This window comes from Chenopodium album, chromosome 17 (genome assembly GCF_948465745.1).
Source record: "Chenopodium album chromosome 17, dcCheAlbu1.1, whole genome shotgun sequence".
Taxonomy (NCBI): domain Eukaryota; kingdom Viridiplantae; phylum Streptophyta; class Magnoliopsida; order Caryophyllales; family Amaranthaceae; genus Chenopodium; species Chenopodium album.
The window spans coordinates 17,304,637-17,316,553 of NC_137850.1; the positions used below are offsets into that span (position 1 = coordinate 17,304,637).

The 11,917-nt window shown below is 41.8% G+C and overlaps 1 non-coding gene across 1 annotated transcript; it reads left to right on the forward strand.

Moving 5' to 3' along the window:
* Positions 1–4,361: 4,361 nt before the first annotated feature.
* On the forward strand, positions 4,362–4,467 carry LOC145590340 (small nucleolar RNA R71). The gene has a single exon (XR_014101963.1). It is a non-coding gene; the product is annotated as a small nucleolar RNA R71 (small nucleolar RNA).
* Positions 4,468–11,917: the final 7,450 nt, after the last annotated feature.

Sequence of the window (11,917 nt, forward strand, 5' to 3'; positions counted from 1 at the left end):
CTCCAAGAGCTCTCACGCACAACCACCTCGACCACCAAAGAGCCACCACGAATTTGGTGAAAAATGGGTGATTTTGAGAGGGGAAAGTGATGAATTTGTAAGAAGAGTTAGGGAATGTAAGGGATTTGAAGAAATTTCAAGGAAATAAGTGAGATTAGAGGGGATTTGGGAGGTTAGGCTTTGAGTTCATGAGGAAAGAGAGTGAGAATCTTGAGGGATGGTGAGAAAGTGATGAAAGAAACGGGGAAAATGAGAACTTAAGCCCCGATAAACCCAGATCTGCGTGCCCGCGCAAGTGAACTGCGCGCCCGCGCAGATGTCGCACCCACGTCGCGCAAAACCTTCTGCCAGAATCTGGAATTTTTGCCATAAATCTGCGCGGGTTCTCCCAGGCCTGCGCGCCCGCACACCCCTCTTCTGCGCGCCCGCGCAGATGACGCGCACAAGGCGCGCAAATGTTTCTGCAAACTTCTGATTTTCTGAGCTTCCCTGTGCGCGGGTTCTCCCAGGCCTGCGCGCCCGCGCACAGGGTCCTCATCAATATTTTCTCTTTAAATGCTCCTCACTCACTTCCTAGTCTCCAAACCCCAACTTAGCTCCATATATAACACCAAACGGCCTGCAAAAATAGTCCTTAATTACACATCTAAACTCCATACAATCATGCTAGATGCACCGTTTATCAAAGACACAAATACAATCAAAACTCACAAATCCCAATAATCCAAAGTTGTATATAGAAAAATGAAAGCAACATGAAGAGAAGAAAGTAGAAGAGGGTTAGAAACTCGGGTTGCCTCCCGGAAGCGCTTTTGGTTAGCGTCGTTAGCTCGACGTTCTTCGAGATGATTAAGGAGGGTGGAATTGACAATGCACATCAATTAGAGTAACTGAAATTGGTTCATCACTTGGGGATCCTTCAAAATAAGGCTTGAGGCGGTGGCCGTTGACTTTGAAAGGGGAGTGGCCATCTTGGAAAATTTCATATGCTCCATACGGGAATACCTCCGTAACAATGTATGGCCCACTCTATCTTGATCGGAGCATGCCCGGGAAGAGCTTCAACCTCGAATTGAAGAGCTTCTTGTCTCTTATTTCATAATCAAAGTCTTGGAGAACTAAAACCCATCTCAGAAACCTTGGTTTAGCTTCCTTCTTCCCTATCAAATATTTGAGAGCCGAATGGTCGGTGTACACAATTGTCCTAGAACCAATGAGGTAGGTTCTAAACTTCTCAAAAGAGTGAATAACCGCTAAGAACTCCTTCTCGGTGGTTGTGTAGTTTCGTTGGGCATCATTGAGAGTTTTGGACAAATAATGTATGACATGAAGCTTCCCATCCTTTCGTTGCCCAAGAACCGAACCAATAGCCTCGTCGCTTGCATCGCACATGAGCTCAAATGGAAGAGACCAATCTGGACCTTGGACAATAGGGGCGGTGCAAAGGGCCTCTTTCAACCTACAAAAAGATTCTTGACAAGCATCATCAAATATAAACTCTTTATCTTGTTGCAATAGGGATGTGAGAGGCTTTGCAATCAAAGAAAAGTCTTTTAAAAAACGCCGATAGAACCCGGCATGGCCAAGAAAAGATCTCAATTCCCTCACGTTGGTGGGGGGAGGAAGTTTCTCAATGACCTCTGCCTTGGCTCTATCAACCTTAATGCCATCATGGGAAATTTTGTGCCCAAGAATAATCCCACTTTCTACCATAAAGTTACAAGCCTAGTGGGAACTAGTTGATCATGATCATTTTTTACTACCGTCATTCCCCCTTTCTTAGGCACAACTTGCACGGGAGATACCCAATCACTATGAGCAATTGGGTATATAATTCCCGCATCAAGAAGCTTAGCCACTTCCTTCCGCACAACCTCTTGCATGGAAGGGTTAAGCTTCCTTTTCCTTTGCCTAACGGGTTTGGCATCTCCCTCTAGATCAATTTTGTGCATGCATAAAGAAGGACTTATACCTTTGATGTCATCAATGGTATAACCTAAATCTTTCTTGTGTTTTTTCAAAACATTGATCAAGAGGGAGGTTTGCTCCTCCGTTAGGTTGGAATTAACAATTACGGGGAAAGACTCATTAGAACTAAGAAATACATACCTCAAGCCCAAAGGTAGAGGTTTCAAGTCTACCTTTGGTGCTCCCTTACCATTGGTGCTCTTCTCTCTTTCCTCAACTTAAAAGAGATCATGGGTGCGAAAAGCCTCTTCCTCCATGCTCTCATCCATGCACTCGCTCTTGCTCTCCTCTAGCAAATCCTCATAGAATTGAATGTCGTCCTTGTGAGCACCTAGCTTGGAATCATTCAACAATACGCTTTCTAGGGGATCGTTAGTAGCATGCAAATGGGAACGAGAAAATTCACTAAGCATGGTATCTAGAACATCTATTCTAAATCATTCATCACTTGAGGAGGGTTGTTGCATGACATTATTCAAATCAAACTCAATTGAATCATTGTCAATTTTCAAAGATATTTTACCCTCCTTCACATCAATTATGGCCCTAGAAGTAGCTAGAAACGGCCTACCCAAGATAATAGGAATCCTCTCATCCTCATCCATATCTAGCACATAAAAATCAACGGGGAATGTGAACTTTCCTACCCTAAGGGGAATGTCCTCAACTTTACCCGTGGGAAACTTAATGGACCGATCCGCTAGTTGGAGAGTAATGTTAGTGGGGGAAAGGGTTCCTACACTAAGCTTTTGGTAGACGGAGTAGGGCATGAGGCTCACACTTGCTCCTAAATCACACAAAGCTTTGTCAAACTCAATGCCATTAATAGAACAAGGGATGGAAAAGCTACTCGGATCCTTCAACTTGGCGGGAAGTTTGTTGGAAAGGATTGCACTACAATTGGCGGTCAAGCTCACCGTTTCACACTCCCTTCTTCCACTCAATAGATCTTTCAAAAACTTAGAGTAATGGGGCATTTGTTTCATGGCATCAACAAAAGGAAGGGAAACATGCAAATTCTTAATCACATCCAAAAACTTCCCAAATTGAGTGTCAAGCTTAGCTCTCACGAATCTTTGGGGAAAAGGTAATCTCTCCTCTCTAGGTTGGAGATTTAGGGGCAAGGGGGTGGTTTCTTTATCCTTTTCCACCTCAACATCCTTCTCCTCCTCAACATTAGAAGGCTCTTTGGTTCTCTCATCCCCTCTGTCTAACTCTACTTCATTTTGGGGTTCCTCCTCAACTAAGGGGTCACTCCCTACTACCTTCCCACTCCTTGTTGTCACGGAATACAAAGGTTTTGGGATGACTCCTTGACTAGGGATAGTAGAAGAGGAAGAAAAAGAGGAATTAGAAGCAAGTTGAGCAATTTGGGTTTCAAGCATTTTCATATGAGCATTGGCTCGCTTTTTATCCTCCTCATTTCTCTTCTCTTCCTCCTCATGCATTTTCATAATGGCATCTAGCTTAGCCATCACGGGATCATTTGGAGGGGCCTCAATTTGAAGAGGTTATTTAGGTGGAGGAAGTTGGGATTGATGGAAACCCGGAGGCCTATTGGTTTGGGCATAGTTAGAAACATTTTGGCCCCTATTGCCTCCGGTGCCTTGGTTGGGAACATTGCTTTGTTGATTGTTTCCCATGTTACCTTGATCACCAAAATTTTGATTTTGATGGTCATGGTATCGGGATTTGGGTTGTTGGTTTTGATAACCATACCCCCTTTGGTTAGAGTAGCCTCTTTCATTTAAATTGGAAGAGCCTCCCCCACCATGGTATTGGTTACCATAACCACCACCACTTTGGTTCTAACCACGGTTTCCACCTTGATTCCAATTCCCCATTTGATTGGAGTTTGGCCTCAAGTTCCCAACATTTTCCATTCTAGGAGCAAAATTCATAGCATTGACATCTTCCACATTATCATCATGTTCATATGGAGGGGGTTGAACTTCACAAGCATACACACAATGGGATGTATCATGATCATAGGTTTCACAATTTGAGCAAAACATGCATCCCTGAGGCATTTTATTATAAGAAGAGGGGGAAGAAGTGGTCATACCATTGCCTCCCTTGGTTGAAGGGGAGGTATTACCATGAGGGTTGGACCTTTCTCTCATCATTTCGTCCATTTGCTTGGCCATCTTGGAGATTTTGAAGAAAGGTTGTTGATTGCGTTGGCTTGCTCCAATGCATAGACACCCTTGCTAGAAGTAGCCTCCCTTTGTCCTTCATACCAATCATCATAATGCTTTGCGGCCTCCTCTATGATGCATTCCACTTCATCCTCTCCTTTGTTCATGATTGGACCGCCGACTGCGGCATCTAGGCTTGTTCTCCCTTGAGGTGAGAGGCCTCCATAGAAAGTGTGGATGAGTTGATACTTGGGTATCCCATGATGTGGGCATTGACGTTGAAGCTCTTTGTACCGGTCCCATGCCGCACATAGAGTCTCACCACTCTTTTGGCGAAAACCTTGAATTAAGGACCGAGCCTCAGCGGTCTTCCTATGGTTATAAAATCTCCTCAAGAAAGCCGTAGTTACTTGGTCCCAAGTTATGAGAGAATTAGGGGGTACCTCCTTCTCTAGCCATTCTAGACCTCTCACAATTAAAGAAAATGGAAACATCTTGAGGCGGATATACTCTTGAGTCACTCCATTGGCTTTGATCGTGTCACAATACTTCTCAAATTCTTTCAAATGCTCATGAGGGCTCTCAAATTTTCCACCCGAGAATTGTTTCCTCTCTATTAAAGCAATCAAATTGGGCTTGATTTCGAAATTGTTGGCTTGAGTGGTAGGGGTTAGGATCCCACTTTGGGCTCTAAAGGCTTCGGGAGCCCCAAGACGACTCAAAGGTGTATTCTCTCCCATATTAGAACCTTCTTCACTTTCGGACTTAAAGATTGAAAAGGGGTTGATTCCGGGACTTGATGGTGAATTAGGACTATGTAAGTCTTCACTTGAGGGTGAAGATGGTGGAGTATCTTCCAATTCTCTTACTCCTTCTTTCGTTGGGGTGTGAGATTTTCTACTCCTCGCTCTCGCTTCTCTTCGAAGTAAGGACAAAGATCTCTCTAGCTCCGGATCGATGGGAATCAAAGACCTTGAGCGGGTTCGTCCTCTGTTCATACAACAAAGCTAAGGAGAACGTAAGCACTGACAAGTAACAAGTAGTAGCAAATACTAACAAACAAGGAATGAGATAGTCTCAAATAAAGTAATGAAAAAGCAATGGAAGTCGTCTCCCGGGCAACGGCGCCAATGTGACAAGGGAATAAACGCGTCGTCAATTGTCTATCCCTAGATCAAATACAATTTATACAAACTAAACAAACCTAATACGAGTATAAGGCAAGCATAGGGGTCGAACCACAAGGAGACATGCATAAACACCACATTCACTACATAAGAATTAAGCTATCTCGGGACAAGAAGTGTGAATAACTAAGAGATTAAACTAAAGATTAAGAATGATTAAAGATCAATATAACTAAACACCAAGGGAAGTGGTTAGATGTAGGTGCCAGTTGATCATGCAATAACACGGAAGCAAAGCAATGGTAAACTAAGCATGCAAGAATATCGAAATAAAGCTCGATCTAACCGCCTTCCGGGGTTAATCGATTTCCTAACATAGCCTCTATGTTTCCACACTAGAACCATATATTAGAAGGTGCAATCAATGAACTATCAATAGCAATGAACTTTAACTAAGTCAACTTCCGTTTCTTGTTAGCAAAGATTCACCTTTAATCAACCAACAATGTGCACTTGCAAGAAGATTAAAGAATATCAAACATACAAAGACTTTAATCACCATTAACATAACCCCAACATCATAAGCATGAATCAATTAACAACTACACCATCCCCACACCCTTAGCTAGGTGACTACTCACAAATGATATTGAAGACAATATCAATCATCAAATCAATAAGCATCAACATGATCAATAAGCAAAGAAGGAAAATAAAAAAAAAGCAAACAAAACTAAATACAAAAGTAAAGAAAGAGAGTAAGAGATTGCTCATTAATTGAAGATGAAGATTTACAAAGATTCAATCGAGCTCCTTCTTTAATATCCAAGTTCATCAATGAAAATTAACACTTTCTCTCTCTACTAATGAAGTTTCTCTCTCTAGATTAGGGTTTAATTGTCTCTAAGATAAGGATAGATGGTCCACTAATCTCCCCTATGACCTATATACATATGTCCTTGAAAAGATACAAAAATACGAAATTAAAAAACTGCAACTCAGCGGTGCGCGCCTGCGCATATACACTGCGCGCCTGCGCAGATGTTGTGTGTGCGCCCTCGCAGATCTTGTGCGCCCGCAGATCTGTGGGTACGGGGAATTAGACCCATGGATGCACGCCTTCTCCCAGCAATACTACGTGCTCGCGCTTGAAGAGTGTGCGCCCGCACACAAGGCGCGCACAAGGCGCACACAATTCCCTGTTTTGGCTCTGCTTCTGCTGCCGTCTTGTGCGGGTTCTCCCAGGGTTGCGCGCCCGCGCATATCAAAGTCGCGCGCCCGCACACAAAGCGCGCACAAGACGCACAGAATCTTCTGTTTGTCTTCTGTTCTTGAAGCATTCCTGCGAGGGTTCTCACAGTGCTGCGCGCCCACACACAGGGGATTTTGGGGGTGAATTGCTCTTCTTCCAATGCCTTGATTCCTACGAAACAAAAACAAAGAAAATAAGGAGAAAGGCAAACAAAGAAAAGAGGAACAAAAAGGAGAGAAAAAGAGGGCAAACAAGCTACAAAAGGGAGGGAAAAACCCTTAAAAAGAGCACTAAATTGTGGCATAAATGCCACTCATCACCCATGAGAGAGAAAATGACCAACAATGGTAAATCAAGGAATCAAGCAAGGTATACAAATTCATCATGAAAAAGCTTCAATTTATCATCCAATAACATCATTCAACACAAATTACAAGCTAAAAGAACCAATAATGGAGTTCTACCATGAAAGCAAAACACAAGGGTTTCAAGTTTGAACAATGAGGAAGAAGATGACTAAAAAATAAGAAATTATACCTTAATGAAGCCTTGAATTACTTGTAAATTTCCCAAAATGAAGAATAAAGAGCAAATAGAACACCCAAAGACAAGTTCCAAACCTCAACACAAAGCTTTAAAATTCGAAAATAACCCAAAAATTTCGAAATTGGGTTCAAAAATCTGGAAATATTTTGGTTAAAATTTGAAAATGTGATGTGTTTGATGTAATTTGTGATGAATTGAAATGAAAAAGGATTAAGTTGCTCTATTTTCAAAGATATTGAAGGGGTTGAAAAGAGAAAAAGGGGTATAGGGATGAAGGAGTAGTTGAGGAGAGAGAAGGGAGAAATAAGGGGTTGCGTTTTTGGGGTTAAAAGGGGGCGCTGAACGCACCTGCCTGCTGGCGACGGTGCGTGCACGCAGGCGACAACAAGGGGGGGGGGGGGGGGTTTGGCGCAAGGCTTGGGGCTGCAAAATTGGCCAAAAATGCTGCCTACCTGGTGCGTGCGCGCAGCCAGGAGGTTCGTGCGCACAAGGTAGGGCTGGGGGGGCTGAATCTCGCGTGAACCGCACCAAAAGCTGGCCAAGGAAACACTCCTGTGGTGCGCGCGCGCATGGATGGGGTGCATGCGCACCAAGGGGGTACGGGGGTGGTTCAAAAACCGTCAAATTTTGTCAAAGTTAGTGTAAACTTCTGACCCGTTTGGTGCGCGCGCGCAACCTATGATGCACGTGCACCAATCAAGAATATCTCGGCCATGTATATACTCTCGTGTTTGCATAATGAGATAGTTGAAAGCGCATTCGAAAAAGAGTAAAAACTCAATAAAAAATGCAAACATGAGAGCATAAAACCCCAACAAGCTTTTCCACCCCAACAAATTTAATCAAATTCGTATTCATTTAAAGCTTAATCAAAAGAAAATCAATCAATCAAAAAATTCTAGAGCAAGGAAAGTAATCTCAAACAAAATTCAGGAAACTAGAAAGAATTGCATTAAAAGTAAATCAAAGGAAAGAAATCTTACAAACTTTCATTGAATTGAAGAAGGAATTTCAAGATCCAATTGAAATCTAAGATCAAATTAAAGTACAAACAAGTAAATCTTAAGCTTCTCTCTCTACTTTATCTCTCTACTATTTCTGGAAAATTATATCTCTAGTACAAAAGTTAAGTCGTCATAAAAAAGAAAGTCAAAAGCTATAAATAGAAAAATCGAGCGAAGGGGGCTGCACAAAGTCGTGCGCACACACAGACCAGCCGCGCGCGCACAGCTGGGTCTGCGCGCACGCACCCCTGTGTCGCGCGTGCGCACCCTTGTGTGGTGCACGAGGCCTTGGCTCCTTCGCTTGCTTGATCAAATTCCACGCTCCCGAGTATCCCCATCATCAGTGCACTCAAGATGATGCCCGCGAGCAAGGCAGTCCCAAAATGAACAAATTGACTTGATTATTCACCTACAAAACACAAATAAAACAAAGAGAGAAAGCATAACAAAATAAAACTAAAACTAAAACTATGAATTATCAACTAAAAATATGAAAAACTCGTAAAAACTAATCGAGAACCAAAGTGAATTATAAAAATGGAAAATCAAATAAAACTAAGAGAATTATATGAAAATGATGAAAGAAAATAAATAAAATGAATCTGAATCATATTCTTTTGAGCGCCATAAACGACGCTCATCAGTCTTCAGCGTCTTCTGGAAGTCAGTTAATTCGCCAGCCGTGTGCTTCTCCGGATATCTCATGGTTATCAGCCAAAATTTGGAACTGCTTGGGGGTGACTCAACCCTCGTGGAGTTTCAGATTTCAATGTTGGAGATTAATCTAAAGAGGTCGTATTACAAATGTCGCCACTGCGGGTACTGGGAATGGGCTCTTGAGTCAGACCTCGTCAAGGACGGTCCACCAAACAACGTCGGTGGCGTTATACAAAGGGTGGATTTGTTAGAGAAACAACACATAAACATCGTTAAAATTGGGCTTACAATCTTGGTAATCCTTGTGTTCTTTTATTTGAAATTTTAATTTCATTAAAGACTTTATGTTAAACGAGTGCTGCTTGTAGTAAGTTCGTATGCTAATTCACCATATTGTAAATTTTATGAACTTTTTAATTGTCAACTTAATGGGCGCGCATTTGTTTGTTTAAAGTGAATATGGAACAACGGACATAGTTCCAACTTAATGGCAGAACAGGATATTGTAATGGTACATTTACACAGAGTTTAATGTGCTACTCGAATCAAAATAGTACATAACCATCAACAAAACTACTTGGGTAATGTACCACCTCATATTGGATGGTACATAAAACTTTGCTACCTGAATAACACCAAACTACATTTAAAAGACGAACTAAATAAAGAACTTGCCAAAGTGATTAGTAATAAAAATAAGTAACATTAACTTCAAAAGGAGGAAGATGCTACACAGTAGTGCATAACTAGAAAATGCATGACATCTCAGCAATTAGTCGTCGTCCAACCCGAAATCATGATATCCTTCCCACGAATCCACGTAAGGGTCACCGTAATCTGGCTCATGTCCGTCCCAACAGTCTCCGGAATCTGGATTGCTCTTGTTATCGAACCTTTGCTTCGCCGCGGTCAACCGATTGACATACTACGATGGGTAGTCGTCGTACTCAAATGGCTCCCTAGTAATTAGATCCAAGTGTTGCATCTCATCGTACCCATGTTCAGCCAACATCTTGCTTTTAAAATACATGCATTGCTCCTCACTCGAATGGATCATATCATAAGGATCCTCGTGAGAGAAATCCATCCACTCTACAGTGACATGAACCACGTCTTTGTCGTAATCGGACGTGAAATCATGGCCAAGTAGTAGAAGACCAAATTTCTCACCTTCCTTATAGTGGTTGTTCATTATGTACTGCATATTTGCACACTTGTAATAGTAAGATATAAACAACTCCCAAAACCTAAGCCAATGCCTACAGTAGTACAAAGATCGCACGCAATCTATCATTCTTTCATGGAACTCTCGAAGGTTTAATACTTACTGCAACCTTGTGAGCATCCACAAGGTAGTACATGAAGCAATATGCCTCCTTGCGAAGGTATTCGGGACCTCCTATTTTAAACGGCGTTAGGAATGAGTACTCGGGATGGAAATCAATCCCGGTTATGGGATTTTCAAGCCCACCAGAGCTATCGTTGAAGATTAGTGATCGGGCTAGGATAGGTCGTTAAACTATTAACCCTAATCAAATTAATGATTTATAATGCCTAAACTTACACTAAACTAGTTAGTGGCAAGTAAAGGGTCGATCCACTAAGGAAGCACACTCGTTTAACATCAATGTCACTAATGCAAGAGTTAAAAGGGGAATATTTTTGTTGGTTTTTGGATAAAAAGCACTAAGACTACAAACAAGCAAATATAAAGAAGATAAAAATCAAAAGAGAACGACGCTAGGGGTACGGGGGTGTCAAGCATGATAAGAAAAGGGGGAATAATGATAGTTATCATGAAGAACATGCCAAAGAACACAAGATCCTACCTAAACAACCCATTCTCATGCAATAGTCTAGGCAAATCAATGAAAGAGGTATATGCTAACTAGGATCATTCTCATGCATCCTATTAGACACAAGCAAATCAAGAGAATAAAGAAACACAATACACAAAACTCCATTTTAATAACTCATTCTCATGTAATCATTAAAATAGAGGTGATCTTAATCTAGTTCAAATCATTTTCATGCATTTAAACTAGAAGGCAATCAAATAAAGTGCAATAATAGTCTCAAGCCATTAAAAATCATGTCTTTCATCAATTTAAGACATGTATTCAATCCAACCATCATCATTCATCCAACATTCAACACATATTTTCCACCCCCTTCCCCTAGCTAAAGGATTAGCCTAGAGAAAGGAGATTAAACATAAAATCAATACTAGAAACAAACTCAAGAAACTCAAAACAAAACAATGAAAACAATAATAACTAGATGAACTAAAAAGATTAACAAAAATAAGCAACAATAAAGAAAATAAATAAAGCTAAAGGAAAGGATTAGAGATTACTAAAGATGAACTTGATTAAAGATGAAAACTTGAAAGTATTGCTTGATTGAAATGAACTTGACCAAAATTGAAAACAATAAAGAAAATTGAGCAATAATCTACTTTATCTCTCTAAAAATTATCTAATCTAACCCTAAGAGAGAGAAGCTCTCCTAAAACTAACTAAGAAATTAGAATAATAGCTCCCCCCATACAAAATAAGCCCCGCAATATATAAAGAATCGCGCAAAAACGCAGAACAAGACCCGCTGTGCGCCCGCGCATGGTAGTTGTGCGCCCGCGCGTGCGCCCCCGCAGCAGTCTGTGCGCCCTCGCAGCACCCTGCGCCCGCGCAATGTAGCTGCGCGCCCGCGCATTTGTGGGTTGCGCGACTTGTGCTTCGGTGTGTGCGCCCGTGTTGCTGGCTGCGCGCCCACGCGGTGTGGGTGTGCGCCCGCGCACATGTCGCGCACAGGCCGCGCAAAACTTTCTGCCTCGATTCTGCAATTTCACCAGTTTTGCGCGGGTTCTCACAGGGCTGCGCGCCCGCACATTATGCGCGCCCTTGCACCTTGCTTTCTTCGATTCTTCTCTCATGCTTCCTTGGCTTCTTCTTTGCAATCCAAGACTTCAAATACCTAAGCACAAACACCAAGGGAAGCAATAAGGTATAGGGAACGGTGCAAACACGCAATGAAGGCAAGCATTCAAGAATATACGCGATTTCATTTAAAACACATCGAGACATGTATGCATGCATTATTTGAATAAAACAACTCCAAAACACCATAAGACAAGCTAAAACAAGGCATAAACACTATCCTAGGAGTGACATAAATGTCACTCATCAAATTATTGGATAATAATACGAGAATAATAAAATAATAGAA